Source organism: Equus asinus, chromosome 13, assembly GCF_041296235.1.
Source record: "Equus asinus isolate D_3611 breed Donkey chromosome 13, EquAss-T2T_v2, whole genome shotgun sequence".
Taxonomy (NCBI): Eukaryota; Metazoa; Chordata; class Mammalia; order Perissodactyla; family Equidae; genus Equus; species Equus asinus.
Genome location: NC_091802.1, coordinates 44,461,192 through 44,484,108, shown reverse-complemented (window position 1 = coordinate 44,484,108; position 22,917 = coordinate 44,461,192). Strand labels below are relative to the sequence as shown.

Genomic DNA, 22,917 nt, shown 5'->3' with positions numbered 1-22,917 from the left:
TTCTCCCGAGCAGGGCCAGGTCTAGGGTGAGGCAAGGAAGGTCCCTAGAGTGCAAAATAAGAACGCAGTCCCCCTTGCCCGGCCAAACCATGTATACTCTTCTGAATATGGTGCACACCTTCACGCCTCCATCCGCCAGCTGGATCTCCCTCCACTTCCCTCCCTCACCCGCCTGGTGAAGTCCTGCCGGCCCATCAAGACTCAGCTCCAGCAGCACCTGAACGCTGGAGCACGCTTGACCACCAGAGCTGTGATTGGCAGTCCTGATGTCCAGGGCAAGGACAGGGAGTGGCTTGGTAGTGCCTACGGTGGCTCGGGGAGTGAGGAGCTGGATACTAAGTAGGTACTTGGAAGCATCCTATTTTAAATAATCATTCTTCCTATTAGCATCTTGCTGTGTAGAAGGCACGTCTTATCATCAGGTAAACTGAGCAACATTTTTGGTTACAAAATCTAAAAGCATTTTTTCCCCAAATGTCGCCCTCTCTATATTTGGCTGGTCTAGGGCAAAACCCCAGTTGTCTGAGTTCCAGCTGTGCCAGTCACTCCCCCAGGAGATGAGGGTTTCCCTCTGTGGGTGCTCTGCCATTAGAGCAAGCATCCCGTGTTAGTCTCTGAGCCTCCCCTCCTGTCCGGGCAGCCAGCTTCCCAAGTGCAGGGCGTGACCCTCTTTATCTCTGGATCTGCAGACATAGCACAGGAGTTGGCACGGGGTCACAGTGGTGACTGAGCTGACCAGATGTGCTGGGCATCAGGGGTGGCATCGAGGAGACCAGTCAGCTCAGACAGAACATGAAACAAGAGGTGACCAAGGCGTGGACAGGTGCCACTCAGGGTGTGTGAGTCAGCCAGAGATGGAGGGAGAGAGGATGACAGGCGCCTAAAGGACTCCCCAATTCAGAGCAAAGCCAACTACCTCTGGGAGGCGGAAGGGGCCACGGGGCCCAGGCACACTCATGAGGCTGGCTCCAGTCACAGGCCCTGTCTGTTTGGATGAGAATCTCCTTGTAGCACTCCACAGATGCCTTGTTGAGGAGAGAAACTGCAGAGAAATTACAACCCCGTGTTGTGACTTCTCCCACGGAACTAAAAACAGCACATCAATCCCACGCTCTCTGTATCCAGACGGATCCCGCAGCCTCTCCACCCAAGGGGGACTGAGGATGGAGCGGACACTAGCCAGGGAGGGAGTCCATGGCGGGGGACAAGCCTTAAAGCTCAGAGAATGAGTGGCACCCCCAGGCTGGGTTTGCAGCCCTGGAGGAAAATCACACAGCATGCTCCATGTCCCACCCCAACGACACTTCAATCCTGGGGGAACCACAGGAGAGCCAGGGGACCGGGGCCCTTCTGCCCTCTTTATCTTGATTGGGTAAGTCAGGCATGGGTACGTTAGGGCCCATTAGCACCAGCTGAAAAGCCAACACCTTTTCCCCGGGTGGCCCACTTGGGAAACGATCTCGCAGCCCGGAGAAAGTAACCAACAAGGTTAAGAGAACGGCCTGAGATCCTGAATGAGACAAGTCACAGGGAAGCACTTTGTTCACATTCTTCTGCTGGTTATTACAGATGCAGAGGGTGACATCAGGACTCTGAATGCAGTTATGATCATCTTTGGCCTCGTTGGGTAGACCCCAAGTCGACTGCACCGGTTCCCTTCCGGGCCCACTGGCTCTCCCATTGCAGAGAGCAGCGTGCAAGGACACAGAGAAGCCCTGGCCTCTCCCAAGCCTGTCCTCTCCTCCGCACCCCTCCCCGGGCCCTGGGCAGGCTGCCCAGCACTGTCAGGCAGAGCGGCCGCCAGGGCCTCAGGCACCTTAGGCCCAGCCTTGGCAGTGAGCGAGGGGATGGACTGCAAGCTGTGGGGGAGGAGAGGAAGGGTGTGACAGTGATGGGTAGAGAAGCACTGCCATCCCAGCCAAGGGCAAGGCACCTCTCCTCCCAGAGCAGTACAAGGTCTTTCGAGGCATAACAGTACAGGGTCCCCAGGAACCCCTGGGAGGCTCCTGTTTACAAGTCCCTGCTTGTCCAACCACAGCTTCTTGTTTCCCATTGCATCAAATGGAAGCTTCTCAGCCTTCCTGACTCCGCCCTCCCTGCCCTGTCTCTCTTACTTGTTTATTAGAAGTCACTTTCTCTTCAGCCTGACTGGCTATCCCTACTGTGTGTCATGCAGGGTCGTAGGCACCATGGGGGTTACAATGTAAATGGTATGCCTGTCCTCACACTGAGGCCATGTTCCCAAACCAACAGGATACAGTGAGAACTCCACCTGCAGTGGAGCAGAGCCCAGGAGCTAGGGGCGGGGGAGAGGTCCTGGGAGGCAGGAGACAAGCAGGGCTGGTGGCACTTGAGTGGGTCCTCAGAGCCACATCTCATCACAGCTCCATCATTCCCACCTCAGGGCCTTTCCTCAATCTTTCCTCGTGCCTGGAATGCCCTCTATCTTCCACTTGGGTTTCTGCGTCTGACTTTGCCAAGCATATCACACAGAACACTATGGAAGGCACAGAAGTGAATCTAATGCCAAGATGGAATGAAAAGACTGGAACAGCTGCTATTTATTAGCACTAATTCTTTGCCAGGAATGATGTAAACATTTACATGCGTCATCTCATCTAATCCTTACAACCCTCTCACAAGGCAGGTACTATTATCCCTGTTCGATAAGTGGAGAAACCGAGTCTCCGAGGGACTTGCTTGAAGTCACAGAGCTGGCGAATGGGCTTCTGTTTCTCTCTAAAGCCCACATTTATGACTGCCCTCTATGCTGCCTCCCTGATGGATAAGCTCAAAACTCCGCTTCTCCACAGCCCCCAGGGTGGCCCAACGTCACATCTCCAACTTAGTCCACAGAGCAGGCCATCGAAATCTTAACCGGGGAACCCACCTGTCGGAAGGAAAGAGCAGTTACAGAAAAAGATGACAGACAGCGGGCGCCACCTTCTCAGCCCTGACAGGCAGCTCGGGTCATAGAAAGAGGACTGGCTGGAGTCCAAATCAGTCAAAAAATCAGATCCCAGACGGCACTTTGCCACCTTGGATGAGCCCCCCAACTCACACTGACCGTGTGAACTCGGACGACTTGTTTATCTCCCTGGGCTTCAGTTTCCTGCTCTATAACGTGATCCAGTGCAATGGGCCAGTGGTTCTCAATCCAGATTGCACCTTAGAACCACCTGAGGAACTGGACCAGACACCCATGCTCAGGCCCCGCCCCCAGAAAGTCTGACGACCCTGGACTGGGGTGGGGCCCAGACATGGCTATTGTTTGAAAACTTCCCAAGTGATTTTAATATGCAGCCACGGTTGAAAACCACTGGTCTGGGGCTGACCCCGTGGCTGAGTGGTTAAGTTCGCACGCTCCGCTGCAGGCGGCCCAGTGTTTCGTTGGTTCGAATCCTGGGCGCAGACATGGCACTGCTCATCAAACCACGTTGAGGCAGCGTCCCACAGGCCACAACTAGAAGGACCCACAACGAAGAATATACAACTATGTACCGGGGGGCATTGGGGAGAAAAAGGAAAAGAAAAAAAAGAAGCTTTAAAAAAAAAAAAGAAAACCACTGGTCTCTGAGGCCCTTCCTAGTTCTGTGCTTCTCCAGGAGTCTACCCTCCCCTGGCCCATTTTTGTCAATAAAGTTTTACTAGAACCCAGCCATGCACATTATTTACATATTGTCTGTGGCTGCTTTCAGGCTACACTGGCTGAGTTGAGTGGCTACTATAGAGGCCTCATGGCCTTCAAGGCTAACATATTTACTATCTGGCCCTCGACAGCTGCAACAGCAATGCCAGTTCTCGCTTCTCAGCAGAGATAGGAAGGGGCAGGAAGGCCCAGGATATGCTCTCCGTGACAGCCAGGTCTTTATACAGCTGTTTCCTCAGTGCCTAGAACAGTGCCTGCTGCACAGTGGACTCACAAAGTATCTTTTGAACGGATGGATGGGTGAGCAAGTGGATGGATGAATGGATGGGTAGATGGGTGGATGAGTTGGTGGATGGGTGGGTGAGTAGGTGGATGGGTAGGTAGATAGGTGGATGGGTGGGTGGATGGGTGGATGGGTGGATGGGTGGATGGGTGGGTGGATGGGTGGATAGGAGGTGGATGGACAAATGAGCAACCAGAAACACAGCACAGAGGCTAAGTTGAAGAGGAGGGTGCTTCAGCCTCCAGGCCCTGCTCCCTCCACCCCCCGCATCCTCATTTCCAGCAGCCCTTTCTGCAAAAGCACGAAAATGTGAGCAATTCTCTCAGCAAGGCAATTGCCCTCGGCCCCCTTGATATCTTTGAAACTACACTGCAGGGTTTTCCTTTGCTGAATGCGCTTCCTGAGCCCCTGCTCGGTGGGCAGAATGGGGTTTGGAGAGGAGGCTGCACCCAGGGGCTGTCCCTTCCCTCAGCAGGATCAGTTGATGGGGGATGGGGACTGACCAAGTTTTCTCTACTCCCACTGGGGACAGTGAGAAGTCTGCAGTCAGGCAAACAGGCGAAGAGCTCCCTTGTGATCACTATCCCCACACATATATATTCATGAGTTTTTCTGTTTTAAAAACTCACTATGAAAGTGAGTTTGGTCCCTGTGTAACTATGCCCCTTCCCCTTAGTAATTAGGGTCAGTGGTTAAAAGTGGGGGTTCTGGGGTCAGCCTATCAGGTTGTCCAGCTCCACCACTTTCTGGCCCAGCTGTGTGACCTCAGGCAAGTTACTTTACCTCTCTGAGCCTCAGTTTCCTGACCTATAAAGGATGATAATTGTACAGCTTGGCATAAGTGTTCAATGAATCGTAGCTTCAATGACTCCTACCATGGGGGACATAGGGATGAACTGCCCAGATCCCCCTTCAAGGAAGGAGTCACTGTCCAGCCGTGGGGGGTGGGAGGTACGGGGTCAGCACACAGCCTCAAGTGTCAGCCCCTCCAGGGTCTGCCTCAGCTATAGAGAGCCGCTTTGCCCCAGGTCATGCCCCTCCTGGGGCAGCCCTCACCGGGTGACTGAGCAAGAAGGGACAGTAAATGTCCCACTGTTCTGCCTGGATAGGGCATGCTGCCAGGCACTCCTTGCTCCAGAGCTCCCCCGGAGTTGACTGAGCCTTTGTCGGGCCTCACAGTTCCACCTCTCCCTCTGTCCAGTCCTGCTTCTACCCCCTTCCCTCACATGTGTTGATCCCCAGTAAACTGTCCCAGAGTCTGCTTCCGGAGACCCCAGCCGGTGGCACATTTCATGATTTGGGGCAATACAACCAGTGCAGCAGGCCCTGGGTCCAGACTTGGCTACTATTCTCAGTCTCCCTGGGTCACCCCAGAAGGTCCAAGATGCCTGCAGACCACACTGCTGGGGTGGTGGGGACCAAGCTTTGTCAGTGGTTCATCAGAGCTGCGGATGGTCATCGGCTGCCCCAGAAGCAGGCAGCCTGTCTGGACTCACCAGCCCATCTGAGAAGGGAACCCTCCCCTCCTTCCTCTCCTCCTCCCTTCCTTCCTTCTCTATGCCAGAAGTGAGTGTTCTGGCATTATTAGGACCAGGAGCTTACAATGTTAACATGAAAACAGCTCCATTCCATATAATAAACCCTCAACTACGGGGGCGCCACAGAGGTGCGAAGGGGCACCCAGAGGATCGGGGGAGGCTTTTTGGAGATGTCTTTGTTGAGTCCTGAAGAGCAGGTAGGAGCTGGGCAGCCAAAGCGGGCGGAGAGAGATGTTCCAGAGAAAAGCGGAAGCTCACGTCAGCCTGGATCAGGCGCCCGTGCACTTGCTGGCACGCTGTGGCAGTTGCCGGTTTCCTTGAAAACAACTTTGCTTCCTCAGGACTCGAGTTCAGAGTCAGCGGAGCAGCCTGTGGACACGGCCGCCTTGCAGGTAGTAAGCCGTCTGTTTGCCGATCTTCGCACTCTGAGCTCCTCTTCGCAGCATGACCGGCTCCTTCATCTTCCCACGCGCCCGCGCCCTCGTGGCTCCCACGCCCGAACCCGTGCACAGCCTCACCTCTGCAAACGCCCAGCTGAACAGAAGCCATGAATGCCCCTTCCAGCCCGGAGGCCGCGACTATGTCTGGAGGAAAGGAGCACCCTACCTCCGAAGACGGAGGGACCCCGGGAGGATCCTGAAGGAACGGGCCTTGCTCAGTCTCCCCCGGTCCACAGTCGAGGACAAGTGGTCCTTGGGCGATGATCTTTCCACACGGCCGTCCACTCTTCATCAAGCCAGCCTGAAAATACCCGGCTGTGACATGTCTTCACGTCTTCATTTCCTGGCGAAGGCTCTAGTGTCAGATAAAAATTATGTCAACTACATTTATGGGCTTTTCTCCTATTAATCTGTCTTTGTCAGTTTAATTTTCAGATCCAGCCAGGGTTCCCAAGAGGGCGGAGGAAGCCTTGTTCCTCCCCTCCGCGGGCTGGGGCGGGGTCCCCACGGTGCCTGTCAGAAGCCCGCACCTCCCCGCAGGGCTGAGCTCCCGGCGCCTCTCCAGGACGCGGGGGCCTGCTCTCCACCTGGCGAATTGCTATAAACAGAATCTTGTTTTCCCCACAGAATCATTATAAATCAGAGATTATTTCCAAGGACAGCAGAGAAAATCTTCAACACGTTGGTTTTTTAATGGCCCTGCCTGGTGGTGTCCTGGCGGCTTTGTGGGAAATGGGGGATGTCACCACCACCCAGTGCTTCACCTCTCCTCTCCGTGATCCAGGATCATCCTGCCTTTTTTTCTTTTTCCTTTTTAACAGTTCTGTTGAGATAGAGTTTACATACCATACAATTCACCCATTTAAGCTGCATATGTCAATGGCTTTCAGTATATTTACAAAGTTGTGTACCCATCGCCACAATCAATTCTAGAACATTAGAATTATGTTCTAATTAGCTGTCAACCCCTCAAACTCCCCAACCCTGTTACTGCACAAAATTGGTGTTCTCTGCCCGTTGTGCATAAATAAGCCAATAAATAAGGCATCAGCCTTTGCAGGAGAAATCGGCTTTTATTCTGCAAGATCCATCTGCAAGGAGAAAGGGGGTGTGTGCCCTGAGATCTGTCTTCTCCATTCAGGATTTGGGGCAAAATTTAAGAGCTTAGGGCTGGTACATGGAAACGCAGATGGAACGGGTATTGGGTGGTGGGCTTCAAGCATTTATGGCGAAGTTTTCAACATTTATGACAGGGTGGGGAAGGATCTTCAGAATGAGGAACCCCTCGCTTCTGCTGAGTCCGACCTTCAGGTTCCGGTCACGTCTCCGTCCTTGGGTTCCGTGGGGAGGAGGATCTTTAGTTCCAAGGTCGTTTCAGGTACAATATCTTCTTTTGCACGTGCCCTGGCTGTGTGATTTTGCAGATTTTCTGAAAGGCAGTTCTTAATCACTCTGTTGATGAGAGAGAGGGTCGGTTGAACCCCATCAGCCTCGGGCAACGACTAATCTACTTTCTGTCTCCATAGATATACCTATTCTGGACATTTCATATAACATTCCTCTTTTGTTAGCCATTGTCTTTTCCCTACAATTTACAAGTCCTTTCATATATATTATTGTGGTAGAATGATTTAAAAAAAAACAAAAATTAAAAACTAGCCCAATTCTTCATCTGACCCTTTGTTATGCAGTTTGACCAAGCCCTCCCGCTGTGGGCGTGGTGTGCCTGGTGATACCCCCTGCCTGCTTCTGGCCTCCGCCACACTGCTGGCTCCCGCTCCTCTGCTATTGCCCTGTGAACCCACCCGGCTGCCCTGTGGAGAAAGAGAAGTCCGTGCCCAGCTGCCCCCTCACCTCAGCTGACAGCCAGCCGACCACCAGCCCCGTGAGGGAGCCCACCTGCATCAGAAAGTCACAAATTCGTGAGCTAGAGAAATGTTTATTGTGATATGCCACTGAGGTTCTGTGGTTATTCTTTAGGACAGCATTATTGTGGCAATAAATAACAATTATCTCATTTGTTTCTTACCACAATCCTTTGAGGTTGGTAGAGCAGGAAAAAATCTAAAATTAAGACATGAAAATAGAGAAGAGGGAGGAAACCAGCATGTATTGAACACCTACTCTGAGCCAAGTCCCAGGCTTGGAATTTTCCCCAACATTATTATCTTATTTCATCCTCACAACACCCCGTGAGCTTGCTGCGTTACAGAAAGGAGCGTTTCAGCTGCAGGTAACAGTGTAGCTGCTAATGTCTCCGGGAATAAAGATTCTTCACTATCTCAGATAAGAAGGCTGGGGGGACAGGGAATCCCAGGGTTGATGCAACAGCTCAGCAAAGTCATCAAGGACCCAGTCTCGTTTTATCTTTCTGCTCCACCATCCTTGGTGTGCTAGCTTCTCTTTCTTAGGCTTATCACCTTATGGTTGCAGGATGGCTGCCACAGCTCCAAGCATCACATCCTTACCCAACCTCCTTCGTGGCAGGAGGATGGAAAGGACTTCTTGGCATAAGAGGAAGAAAAATCCTTCCCAGAAGTCCCCCAGTTGTCTTCCCTTTGTATCGTACTGGTTAAAATTGGGTCACATGCCCACCCCAAAACCAATCAATAACAAAAAGAAAATGGCATGACCTTGCTTGGATTAGACCAATCCTAGTTTATCCACTGAAGTTGTGGGAGGGCCCTCTTTCCCTGAGCATGTTCCATCTAAACGAAATCTGAGGAGAAAGGAGACATTCACTTTTGGATGGACAACAAATAGTGACATCCACAGAGATGATTATTCCCATGTTCTAGATAATGAAGCTGAGGCTTGGGCATGAGGATAAATTGCCAAGGTTATCCAGCTAAGAATTGGTAAAGCCAAGACTCAAACCCAGCCCTATCTGGCTGCAAAACCCTTTCTCCTACATTGTAGGGGGCCTTGGCCAAATTTCCATAGCTAAGATGTGCCAGGGCAGGGCAAGAACCTGAGCCTCCCATGGGAGTGCTATCCTCACCACAGGCTGCCTGTTTCCCCCTTGTGTGGGCTCTCCCTTCACACTCACAATCCTATCGCACAGCTTCCTTCCTCCTTCTTCCCCTTGAGTATTTCTGTGCCCCTGGAGTGGCCGTGGTGCCACAATTTGCATGCATCCCAGGAGATGCTTCCACCCTGTAATGTATTCCAGCCTGAGCAGCCTCCAGTCATGGCTTCAGGGTCTGTAAAGTGATTTAGAGACCTACCTCTCTCTCACTGTAAATCCAGAAGCCCGTGCATCATGTTTCCTGAACAAGGATACACGTACCTGAGCCTGATAATAGATAGCCCCCATCTACCGCCTGCCTACTCCTCTCCAGAGAAATGGCCTCGGCTCCTCCAATTCAGTGAATTTTACTGTCTTCCCCGCACCTTGCTGGCTCCTAGAGAGGCATCCCAGGGATGCCCCTTTCTGTCCTGGTGGTCCAGTATGCCAGGCTTGTTAATCGTGCCTGCTGGCTGCCGTGCACCATCTTCAGTGGTGGAAGGTCAATTTGATATCTGGAAGATACCCTCAATGGGTGGGTCTCAGTCGACCTCCACTCTCACTTTCTGCTCGGCCTGGGAGTTTGCTGGGCTTTCACACAGGTCTTTCACAGGGACTGAGAAATGGGGTCCCACTCCTTCACAGATGGCTGCTTCTTTGTGGAAACACACACACACACACCCTGAAAGGCTCTTGGTGTCCACTCAAACCACCTTCCCCCAGCCCAGCACTGTCTACCCTGCCTGGAGATACCCTCTTAGACAGGTCAGGGACTGGAAAAGGGGCCAACCAGCCTGGCCTGCCATCCCCACCTCTCTCCTGGAAGAAACACATGTTCCTGAGCACTGAGTTTCAGAAGCTCAAGGAGAAACTCAAGGCTGAGGTCTTGAGGGACTTGAAAAAGCTGTCGAGGTCTATGAACTACAGAATACAGAAGATAAAACCAGAGGGCAGAAAATCTTCACGATCATCTAGGCCAGTGATTTTCAAAGCACTTTTTAGCAGTGGAACTTTCATCTTCTGAATGAGATGTTCACAGAACCCCAGGATATAAAGGAGATACAAGTGAGGCCGCTCTCAGTGAGCAGAGGTGGCGGGCTGGGGTGCACCTTAACCTCTGTGGAACCCTGGGCTCTGTGGAACCCAGTTTGAAAACCACTGTTGTAGTCAATTCTTCAATTTTACCAATGGGAAAATTGAGGCCCAAATAAAGGAAGCAATTTTTCATGCAAAATGGGCAGCCAAGCTGGAACTGAGACGCTGGAAACTGCCAAATCCAGAGGCCAAGGGCTGGCCAAGGCCTCCATGCCAGAGCTTGGGGGAAGGGGAGCCTGGGGGTGAGGAAGGGAAGAGGAACTGGGAGGGCCATGTGTGTGGCTGGCTACCTTGGGTAGAGATTCAGTGGAAGGTTCTGGGGCCCAGATCGAAGGCCCGCCACCACAGAGGAGAGGCCAGGCTGCCTTCTTTTCCCCCAAGCCTGGCCTTGGGGCGGTATTCCTATGGCAATCCTTCACCACACTCAGCCCCTGACAGCCATTTAACGCACTGAATAAAATATCAATCTGTCACCAAAACAGCTCCTGGGTGTGAAGCTGACCAGAGGTGGTCCCAGGCTCCGCCATAGCCCCAGCAGAAGCCCCACCGCATGTCCAGAGTCAGGCAGGGGACACTCACTTTCCAGATGGAGCAGGACAGACGAGGGAGGGTCTGAGAACTGAGGAAGGGGGACTCACTTCCCTCCCCTCCCCTCCCCATCCCACCCCACCCCACCCCCAGCCTAAAAAGATCTGCGGAGGGGAGTTGGAAGTATAATCAAGTGAGTTGTGAGGAAGCTGTTGTTTTATGCAAACTCGGAAGGAAACCACGAAGCAGGGAGCTCCAGGGGCAAAGTGTTAGAAGAGGTGTCTCAGAGTTCTGGGTTCTTGGAGTGGTCCCCAGATGGTAGCATCAGCCCCAACTGGGCATTTGGTAGAAATGCAAATTCCAGGGCCCACCCCAGACCCACTGAATCAGAAGCTCTGGGGGCGGGTGGGGCCCAGCAATCTGTTTCCACAGCCTCCAGGGGCCTCCACTGTGCGCCTGGGTTGGAGATCTGCCGTCTCAGGACTCGTGCTCCTGAGTCACTGCAGGGGCGCTTGGGCTGAGGAGACCTGGGTCTGAACAGGGCCATCTGAGATCAGGTCCTGAAGAGAACAGAAACGTGCTGGGGGTGACGTGGAGGGGGCTGTATCAGAAAGGAAAAGGATGGCCCGGAAGGTTTGGGGGGCTGGTTTGGGTTCCCTCAGGGTTCACTATGACCCCAATTTCTGCCCAGAAACCGCCCTGCCTTGCTCTCAGCTGTCTACACCACTTGCTTCCCAGACTCTCAGGCCGTCCTCTTATTTGGGGTCCAAACATCTTTCAGGGCTTCACTGATGGGCTTCAGGAGATGCAGAACCCATTGACAGATGCAACATTTCGTGTGTGACAAAATTTCGTGACTGGGCTTAGAATTTTTTCTGGGAAGAGGGATCTGAGTTTTCACCCAATTCTCTGATGGGTTCAGGACCCAGAACAGAAACCCTCAGTCTAGACCATGCTGGGGGCAGAAAAAGGGGGCAGCCCGGGGTCCAGCTGGGTCGCTGGGAGGGTGGCCTCTTCCTGGGCCCACCTTCTCCGGCTGAGGAAGGCTCTGCTCCCCCTCCAATGGCGCTCTGCCACAGAGGTTTATCCAACGTGAGTTGTTTTGCATTTCCTTCATTAGAAAGCCTTTTAAAATGCATTTTCAACTCTGTGTTCAGTACAATGTGTCTCCATGTGAAAATTTTCAGGCAAATCACTTTAGTAGGTTGGTTGTTTTTATTTCTTCTGCTTGGCCTTGCCAAGCCTCAGCTCAGTGCAGACCACGGGAGAATACCCATCATAAACCACAAAGCAGATTCGGGGCTTCCAAGGGTCCCACCTGCCCAATTATCTCCATCACACCCACCTGGTCTAGACCCCTGGCTAGCACCCGCACAACTGGACCAGAGGACAGACTGTGAGGTGTCAGTGTCCCCTCCCCACCCTGTAAACTCATGCTGACCTTGACCATTTGACAAAATTTGCCCTTCACAGGGGTTATCTTCTCAATTTTACAGATGAAGGAAAAGAGACTCAGGGAGATGAAGGTCTCCTGCGAGGTCACCCAGCGAATCCCTTGGCTGGTCGCCTGACTAGATGAGAGGCCTCAGCAATCACAGCAGGTTTGTGATTTTCTGCTGGTTAAAAATTCTAGGAGGAAAGCAAACACTCAGAGGTTGCATGCAGGACCTAGCGCTGGTCTGGTGTTTTCCAGACACTGCACTTCGATCAGCTCAAAAGGCCCAGACAGTGCCAGGGACAACCTGGGGACAGGGCTGACAGCTGGGCTCCAGCCCAAGTGTCTGAGTCCAGACTGCTGACTCTGCGTGGTGACACTCGACTCCAGCCCCACGAGAGGAGTGATGTGTCTGCCCATCAGGCCGCAGCACACGGCTGAGCCTTCTATTCCACGGCAGGCTTCTGAGTCTCTGTGCGGTTTCTGCAGGAACATTTCCTCTGAGAAGCAAGACAAAGAGCAGCATGGACTTCTCCTCTGAGCACAGGGGCCTGATGCCCACAGACGACCACCTGTGTCTCAGGGCACACATGGCCCTGCTGTCTGGTCTGGCTTTCTGTGCCCGTTCCCCTCCTCCTCCTTTGCCCTCATGCTCCCTGCATGGACATAGGAACTCCTCAGTCAAGACCGACGCTCCCTGCACTGGCACCCAACGCTGCTCTGCGAAGGAGGCAGGGAATGAGGGGACAGCCCAGTGCCTTGCACACGTGGGCATTCAAGGACTTTTTGCTGAGTTAAAGATTTGGAAAAAAATCATGAGGGTGATCTAGAATCTAGAAGAGCAAGTCCTTTGGGGTAAGATGCACGAGAATCTATTGGTTCCAATGGAGCAATGGGCCTGTCCTTGCCAGGGGAGGATTTATTGGGAAGCTAATAAGTTTATGCTTGAGGCCCTCCACCTGCAAGTGCCCTTCCAGGCCTGTACCCAACTTCATGTCCATAATTTTGTATTATTTTTCTTCCAGAAGGTACCCAAAGTAGTATAAGCTTCAGGCTTCACAAGACCTGGGTCCACCTTAGTCCTGGCTGTTCAGCTTTGCAACCTTTGAGGCTCCCGTATTTGAGAGTAAAGTCCCAGAATTAGATGGGATCTCAAAAGGTTATCTGCTTCATCCCTTGAGCAGGTAGATCCAGCAGTTCCCGGGAGCTCTTTTCTTAGGGGTCCACAACCATAGATGTCACCTCTCAATTGCCTGGGTTTTTTTGTATGTGTGTGAGGAAAATTGGCCCTGAGCTAACATCTGTTGCCGATCTTCCTCTTTTTGCTTGAGGAAGATTGTCACTAGCCAACATCTGTGCCAATCTTCCTCTATTTTATGAGGGATGCCACCACAGTGTGGCTTGACGAGCAGTGCTAGGTCTGTGCCCGGGATCTGAGCCTGTGCACCCCGGACCGCCAAAGCAAAGCACATGAACTTAACCACTACACCACTGCACTGGGCCCTTAATTGCCTGTTCTAATGTTTGACTCCCTTAAAGTCAAGAAAGTTCTCTTTATGTCTGACTGCTGTCTCCTACTTTAATTGAACATTATTTCCTCTTTTCAGACTTTGTGGGCACAGAGACCATGCCTCCCCTTCCCCTCAGAATGTTGGCATCTCCCTCAGAAAACCAGTATACAGGTGGCAGAGACAATGAAACAGCCTTACCACACGGTAACCTCCTCCAGAGCACACAGGAAGGCTACATTTCCCGTCCTCCCTTGCAGGTAAGTTGGGACCGTGTGACAGAGTTCTGGCTAATGGGATGCGGGTAGAAATGATATAAACCACTCCCAGTCTTGGCCTTTACAAGCATCTTGCATGATCTTCCAGTTCTCTCTCCCTTTCTGCAGAACCCTGGAAAGCCAAGTGTTTCAGACAGCGTAGCTGTCAGCTCCATGCAGCCTGGGTCCCTGGGCCACCTCTTGGAGGGAGCTCCCAAGCAGGGACAAAATGGTGAAATGAAGGAGGAATGCACCTTTACTGTGTCAAGACACTGAAATTTCAGCGTTTGTTTGTTTCTACACAGCCAACCTATCCTGATTAACACTGTCTTGGTCTCTCCCCCAGGACCCTCTCTCGAGTTTAGGCTGCCTCTTCTATGGCAACTTAGACATTCATACTAACACAAAATAGGACAGTGGCAGATGTCTCAAGACAAAAATCACTCCAAGGAATCTGAATTCAGAATAAAACATCGCTGAGCCTCCTCCCATCCCAGTTAAACAGCAGCAACACCTTCCAACATTCTCCTGGATCAAAAGTCCATCCCTTTGATCATCTCTGGCTCCTTTCTCAGGATTTCCTTCAGTTTCCCACATCTTTTTTAAGAACTAGTGACCCAGATTAGAAAGATCACTAAGACAAGAAGAGAATCCATAACATGTTTAGTATGGAATACAGGAGACCTCCTCTTGTTTCTCCTTATGTCTATGGTTGCAAAAACACACTATAGCTTGAAAAGTCTTTAATCCCACATCTTAGGTTAAACCTGGCAAATTGAGCCCATGGATTTCTTGTTGTTTCTTTCTAAAACTCCACTAAAATGTGAATTAAGGAATAGAAACACATGCCCACAAGAATGAAAAGAATGAGAGGCAAAAAACAGTAGAAGACAAAAGATGTCAACAGATTTTTGGAAGATGGAAAGCAGGTGGAGGGATTATTAGAGCTGAGAACGCTGAATACCATGTGCCTACACAGGGGGATGCTGCTGAGAACGGAGCCAAGTCAAGCTGTGGAATCTTGGCAAGGCCCAGGAATTGCGGGCACCACGGACTGCAAAAGATAAGGATGAATGGCAGAACTGAAATCTGAGGGATTGTAGAAAGTTTGTATAAGAAGCAGATGCCCCAAGTTCCCACCCTCATTCAGTACAGCCAGGTGACCACCTCTCTCCTACCCCCAGCAGGGGCTTGATTCAGTGAAGAAATTGAGGCTCTGAGCCCAGATCAACAGGAACAGCAGAAAGGAGAGGGGCCAGAGGGAAAATAGGAAGATTAAATGAAAGTCTACCCACAAATGGCTGTGCCCCCAGGCTCCTCCGCCATACATCTCCAAGGATATTGGCAGCCAGATCTGCACCACCCCACCCCACTCATCACCCCCACCCGAGAGGAGGTCGGTGGATTCTTCTCTGGAGAAACTGAATGGCCCCTAGAAAAGACCCACTGCCACTGACATGTGGGGATCCCCAAAGAAACGGCCCCCAAATGACTCCTATGGTGAAGCTCATCAACTGCCAGATGACCCCCATGCACACAGAATGTCCAGATGGCTTTTTAATATTTTACTCTTAAATATTAGTGGACCGCAAAGGGCAACGAAGAACTTGAGGAAAATCTCCAACATGAAAGAGAAACTGAAACCAGCTGAGCAACAGCCAAAGAGAGGAAATTGGAGGAAAGAAAATGTCAAAGAAACGGTCATCACATCTTCAGAGAGATAAGAGAAGACACTTCACCCATGAAACTAGAACAAAAGCTCGTACAGGAAGGAGTAATCCAAAACGGATGTTACTCATGTTTGCACATCTCTGTAAACTTACTAAAAATCATTGAGTCATACACTTAAAATGGGTGAATTTTCTGGTGTGTAAATTATGCCTAATAAAACTGTTTAAAAAAAGGAATAACCAGAGAAGGAGGAGCAAGCCCTCGGATATTGAAAATGTGACAGCAGAAATAAAATAGACAATAGAAGCATCTGGACGCTAAGGTCAAGGAAATCTTTCAGAAAGAGGAAAGAAATAAAGGTATGGAAAATAGGAGAGAGAAATAAAGGGAAGGTAGAAGATCTCCCTAGGAGGCCCGAGGAAACAGCAGATGGAAGGGAGTCCATTAGCAACGAAACAATCCAAAAGCATTTCCCAGAGCTGAAGGACCTGCGTTTCCAGATTTCAAAAGCCCATTGAGCATCCAACACAATGAATGAATAGAGGCCCACACTAATTTCGTGGTGATGTGTATGAAGATAAAAGAGATCTTAAAAGTTTCCAGAGGGGGAGAAAAAAACCCCAGGTTGTAAAAAAAAAAAAAAAGACATCAATACTAAGAATAGCATTAGACTTCTCACTGGCAACTTCTCATTGTAGAAGTCAGAAAGCAAGAGAGACATGGGTTCAAGACTGCCTCCTTAAAATGGCAAAAACAAGAACAACAAACAAAAACAAATTTTAAAAAGCAGGTCTTTGATGAGATCAGAACGTGTGTGCGTGCATGCGCATGTGTGTGTCCACGCTCTTCCTCGCCTGGCTTTCTCAAAGACCCTTCCCTCTCGGCCCTTTGCTTTCCCAGCATTATCTCTGCGCACTGCTCTCCTTCCTTTCCCTTCCCCTCCTGTCCTCATCTCTCTTCCTTAACTAGCCATCACACAGAGAACAGAAGGAATTTTTTTCTAATTACTTTCTTCATTTAAGTCACTTTATGTTCTTTGTTCTCCATTTTAAAAGCAAACACGAGGAACACTTTGTTTCTGCATTACGAAATTGAAATTAAACTGCTTTTCTGTTTTTTCCCTCTGTGGTCTGTGAGGCATCTCCTTGGACTTCTGCCTGTGACGCTCTGTCTCACTTCCGCCTCCAGTGGGTGCAGTTCATGTTTTGTGGGTCACCTCAGATAGGAATAAGAGACTTAACTAGTTAGATCTGAGCTCAGACTCAACATGTACATGAAGAAACAATTCCAAACTGCTCTCTTGTGGTTCATTCGGAAAAAAGAGCTTAGGTTTGGTCCTCAATAGAAAAATGCCTCCTCATTCTAGATTGTTCTATCCAGCTGGCCTTCCAAACCCCAACCCCTAAGGCAGGTCTGTGCTCCAGGCCAGGCATCAAGCAGGGACTGGCTCCTGCTCAGCGTGGAGACTTGTGGAGAGGCGGATGGTGACAGCAATGACAATCCATTCCTCAGCACACGTGTTGAAGGTCAACTCTGTGCTCAGCCCTCAGATACATGGAAAGCAGAGACCTGGTCGTTAGTCTCAAGAACTCACTGTCTACGGCAGGGGGAACAAACACCCAGACAAATACTCATTGTTCACTGTGACCACCGTGGTAGGAAAGGTCTGCACAGGGCATCAGAGCAGCGTGGAGGACACGCGGATTCCTTCTGTCCTGGAGCATTGAAGAAGGTTTCCCAGAGTAGGTGACCCTGGAACTGAGTCTTGAAGGATATGTGGGACATTCTCAGATGGAGAAGGCTTGAGGCAGGGGAGAGCAGGCTCAGCAGAGGTTAACGGCCCATGCAAAGGCACTGAGGTGTATAAGAATGTTTCAGTGTGACTCTGGGGAACATGACATGATTGAGGGGGGAGGGTATCCCTACTCTCCCCACGGAGCTCTCCAGGCCCCCATGACATCTGTCACTCTGTCTGGGGAGATATAGCGGTCTCTGGTCCTGCACGATTCCATGGTGTCCTGTGAGTGATGGCTCTGTCATTAGCAGGGCAGAGGCACACGGCCCCTGGATGAGGAGCTCCTGGATTTGACAGCCATGCTGTCAGCCTCCGGCCCAACTCACTCCCAGCCAGACTCTTACCCCTGATGCCCCTGTCTCAGGAAGGAAGATCCCCCTCCCCCAGAATCACCAGCTCTCCCCAAACGTGAGGGTGATGGCAGCCCTGTCTTCTGTGGGCGCTGGGTGGGCTCGGCCTTCAGGGCCAGGCTCCACTGTAGTGATGGTACAAACAGCAGCAGTATGGAAAGACTGCTGCTCTGATGAGCTGTGGAGTCTGGGAGAGTCTCGTGCAGGACCCATTGTATATTCCATCACTATACCCTTCCCTCCCCAGTGCTTGGCATATGGCAGGCACTTCATATGTTTGTTGAATGAATAGGGTGCTAAGAAAGGGAAGACGAAAGCAAGACAGACAGAGACAAGGAAACTTGAGAAACTGATTGATTATAAAAAGGGAGAGAAAGAGGTGTGAGGTTGGGGCACCTGGGCACCAGCACACAGTAGTTCCAGATCACACCCATGGGGCGTGTGTTCAATGCCAGGCCCTGCTGCCAGCACCTTACGTGCATTAACAACAACTCTATCTGCAGCTGAGAAAACTGAGGCAAAGTGGGGCTAAGTCACCTGCCCAAGGCCACACAGAGAATGCATGTGGGGCTAGGTGTGAGCCCAGGCAATCAGGCCTCAGAACTGCACTTCCAACTGTGCAATGTGACAAAGACTGCTGTTGTGGTAGGAAGGCAGCTTCATGGGACAAGGGACAGGATCACCACGGGGGAGAGACAGTCTCAGTCCCCTCGTGATGTGCTCAGTGCAGGCTCCAGCCCTCAGGCCTCGGCACTGGCTTCCTGGAGACTAGATCCTGCACTCACTGCCTCCTGCAGTTTGCTGGCCTGAAAGTAGCTGATCAGGAGTGGGGTGGTCTCCAGGAGGCCTTGGCCTCCACTACCAGCTGCGGGTCAAAGGGACCCGGCTCTCAAAGCCTGTGACACCATCTATTTTTGTTGCAAAAATAGATGGCCATATAGCTGGCCTTATGGTCGGCTCATTTTGCCCCGTGCCCAGATCCCTGCCAACACGGCCACCCCAGGGGGCCTGCAGAGTAATGACGGGTCTCCACAATGGCTTTCAACGGTCACCAAGAAACCCTCCTCTCCAGAACCCACTGTCACTTCCCTCCCACGGTCCTCCCTCACTAGCTGTCCTGTCTGCTCCCGGGTCTGATACCCGGCTCCATCACCTCTTCTCCTCACTGAATAGTAACCACCTTCGTGCGAATATCACTGTGTGCCAGGCCCTCTGCCAAGCCCACTGCGTGTCTCATCTCATTTCATCTTCACTACTGCATCCTAGAGGGCAGGGGTCATTCTCTTCCTTGGGCAGGCAGGCAAAGCAGACTTAGGGCATCCCCTATAATGAGCCTCTGGTCACACGAGCCCTGGGTGGTGGGGCTGGGACTCCGATCTGGTGTGTTGGAGCCAAGCCCAGCCCTTTAACCTGGGCCGTAAAGGTGGGCCTTTGTCTTCTAAGCACCAAGTGGGGATCCTGGGGCTTTCTCTCCTGCATCACTGGCTTAGCTCCTTTCTCAGATTGCCTAGCTTCATCTCAGATGGGAAACAAAGTCAGAACAAGGATGTTTCCAAGAGCCCAGGGGAGTCATCTAAATGCTAAGACGCTCCAGAGGGATCACAGGAGATGCAGACACAGGCCACTGCAGCGCTTCGCAGGGGTCAAGGGGAGTGGCTGGCTTAGTCTGGGGAGGTGGGCAGGAGGGGCCTGGGCAGAGGAGGCCAGCAAGACCCACTGTTCCATCCACTGGAGAGGGCGGAAAAGGAGAAACAGAGTCACTGGTTTATCAGGTAACTGGCCCGTGAGAAACCAAATGCGACAGTGGGGAAACTTTTGTGGGAGCACACACCAAGGACGTATAGGAAGTAGAAACTGAGGCCGGACCCACCTTTTGCTGAACCCTCAGGTGCAGCTGCCCCTCTCCCCACCTATCGCTAGCAGCATTCTCCGGGCCGCAGCACCATCTGCAGGGAAGCCCTGCATCAACACAGAGCTCCTGGGGCTCGTCCTAAGCACAGGTGATCATCAGCATTCCCGTAATGACTGTGGGCAACAAAACCAGTGGATACAATTCCTGCAGGCTCAGGGCAGTCATCCAGGCACCTCCTCTTTCCAGCACCTTCTGGATGATTCCGGCAGATATTATCATACCCATTTTCTAGAGGGAGAAACTGGGCCTCAGAAAGCTGGAGTCACCCAACTAGCAGGCAGTGGAGCCAGGCAGGATTCTAGCTTAGGCCCTTTGACAAAACACTCCAGGCCCTACGGCTGTCGTTCCTGTCACAGAAGAAAGAAAAGCATGACGGGTGGAAGAGGAAGCGAAGATCTGCTGGTTGGAGGGGTCGGAGAGCCAGGATTTGTGGCTTGGTTCTGACCCCAGGAAGAGGCTCTCTTCTTGGCAAGGACCCTCCACAAGGACCTTGGAGGCCCCTGTGCCTGCCAAGCCCGGTCCTCCCCAGCCAGGGCGAGCAAACATCCCAGACAGCCCGTCCTCCTGGGTCTGTCAGCTGATTAAAATGCAGGAAATTTAGCTGTTTAAAAGGGATTGTCAAGTGGGCGGTGAGGTGGAGTCTTTACCTGGCTCAATAACTGGCAAGATAATTGAGAACATTATTTTTTTACTCCTTTCAGTCCCCATCTCAGTAGCAAGCCCGTGTCAGCCAGAACCTTAATGAGGAGCAGATATTCGAGTTGTCTAAATTCACCGATTTTTCTGAAATTTGAAACCTATAATTTCCCAAAACATGTTCTGTTAATTGGCCATCCAAATTCTTGAGCTCGTGTTTAAGTGTCATTGATATAAAACGAAGCCACCAGTCAGGTTTACATTGATGGCTAACATTCTATTAGCCACACGCGGAGTATTCACTCAGAAGGGGTTCACAGTGAATTTATCTGTCCCTGGTAAAACCTTCCTTCACCACCCAAACTCAGATCTCCCAGGAGTTTGTTCCAAGAATAGAAGATAATTGCTGTGCCATCCGGAGCTAATTGCAATACTATCCTGGTGGAGACTAATGAGAAGGGAGAGCTGCCAGCTAGCCAGCCTTTCTCTCCCTACACACACAATGCAGGGGAGAAGCTATTGTTCTAGATACTTCGTGGTTTGATTATCTTTAATGCAGCTCTCTTTCTTTCTTTCTAATTCACCACTTTTGCATACTTACACTCCCTAATTAGTCAAGAAGTATTTATTAACTGCCTACTGCCTGCTCATAATAGCGATGTTTGCTTTAAGTTGGGGAGCCCAGAAGAGAAATATTTGCTCCTTTGGGGTGCTAGTCTCTTCTGGGGTCTTTAGTTAGATGAACCAGTAACATATATGGAGCAGTTTTTGTGTGCAGAACACTTGCCTGGAAATCCACACATCTGAGAATGGATGCATTGTGGAGAATTTCTAGGGTCTGTTGAAGGAGAAAAAAATATAAATGATGTTGTTCTGGGACTCTTCTCTACCCAGCCAGAAAAGCATAATGAGAGTATTTGGATTTCATTCATTAACTCATCAAATATTTGTTGAACACCTACCCCATGCTAGGTCTTAGGAGGGAAATTTGCAAAAACACAGTTCCTTATCTCAAAGAGTTCACAGCACAGTGGAGAAGCTGTATCTTTTTTTTTTCTTAATGCAAATCACAGAACAGAACAGAGGCAAGATCCAGGAGTGGTGAGGAAACTCAGCCTTCTGGAAATCATTAGAAAAGTTCATTCTGCTAAGAGTACATCACCCTATAAGATCTTACCTGCTTGTTGTCAGCCTCAGTCCTCAGCAGGCTGAGGAAGTGGAGAGAGAACCTGTCCTCTGGACTCCTTTCTGACGCTCATTACTGAAAAAAGAAATGATAGTGTAGTGGGGTTCTCCAGAGAAACAGAACCAATAGGATATATCGTGATGTATGAGAGGAGAGTCATTACAGGAATTGATTCACACGAGGATGGAGGCTGAGGTATGCCATGACCTGCTGCCAGCACGCTGGAGAACCAGTCCAAGGACAAAGGAAGGCCAGCCTTGTGTCAGTCCCAGAGTCCAAGGCCCAAGAACCGGAAGCTCCGGTTCCGATGTCTGAGGGCAGGAGAGATGGATGTCCTGGCTCAAGAAGAAAGACAGAATTTGCCCTTCCTCCACCTTTTTGTTCTAATCTGGCCCTCAATGGACTGGATGACGCCTGCCGACATTGGCAAGGATGAATCTTTTTTACTCAATTTACAGATTCAAATGCTAATCTCTTCTGGAAACACCCTCACAGACATACCCAGAAATACTGTTTTACCAGCTATCTGGGCATCCTTAGCCCAGTCAAGTTGACACACAAAATGAACCCTCACAGATGGGTTCACACTGTTACCGCCTCCATCTGGAATGACTTCCTTCTCCCCACCTCCTGACCAAGCCCAGGCTTCCCAGACTTTAACCTTTGGACTCCTTCCCACTGCACTCCTAGGAGCCTGATTCTCAGCCCACCTCTCCACTTCCTGCATCCTTCCTTGGTTCATTTTAAGCTTCTCCCTTCCCTTACATAGCCACCAGTTACCCTGAGTCAAGACCTTGTATCATCCGTACAGCCCGGGGAACCACGCCTCCTGCCGGTCTTGGAAGGCAGGATTCCTGCCTACCCAGATCGTCCTAGCTTCAGAGGCAGGACCCATCACCCAGGAGAAAGTAGAGAGCGGCAGCTTTTAAAGAGATGCAGTGGCTGCACTGGGAGCTCATGGCTATGCTCAGATTTTAAGAACATGAATGAGAAAACCGAAAAGACAAATTATAAGAACGGATCGTTTCAGAAATGCTTACTAACGAGATGAATAGATGTAAGACATTTCGCACAGTGCCTAGAATGCAGTAAGTATCCAATAAAGATTAGATGGCATTATTATTATTATTATTGAATCCAAGAATGATGAGGGCTTGTAATAACGTGTAAACATAACAAAAGCAGCCTTCAAAAATGAATTTTTTTCAGAGCAAGAATAACAGAAGAGATGTTCAAGGCAGATTATGTGATGTTAATAATAGACTGAAAAAAGTTAAAGCCTCCTTTCTCCTAATTTTCTCCCATTTCTTTTATTAAGGAGAATAATCTTCAACCTGGAAAGGTTAGCAAACATGATTATGTGGTAATTGGGACCCAAGACTGATGATGCAGCACTCAAGGGGAGCCCTGCTGATCTCCACGAGCTCAGCTCTCCTGATTCCAGCCACATATATCCGAGAGCTTTCCAATGTGACCACAGAACCCCTACTGGCAAATACTGAGAAATCAGGAAGCTGAGAGGGGTGGGGAAAGATGGGAGAGGGGAAATGTTGCCCGGGTTTGAGAGAGAAGGTGGATTCCGGAAATCAGATTGGATGTCTGATGTTGATCTGTAGTCAGATTTTGA

General features: G+C 50.7%; 1 long non-coding RNA gene across 1 annotated transcript in view; it reads right to left on the bottom strand.

Annotated features, from left to right (window-relative positions):
- Nucleotides 1–21,367, bottom strand: part of LOC123276337 (uncharacterized) — a 40,890-nt gene extending 19,523 nt beyond the window's left edge. The window contains exon 1 of the long non-coding RNA XR_011493889.1: nucleotides 21,282–21,367. This is a non-coding gene — a long non-coding RNA (uncharacterized lncRNA). The remainder of the gene's footprint in view (nucleotides 1–21,281) is intronic.
- Nucleotides 21,368–22,917: the final 1,550 nt, after the last annotated feature.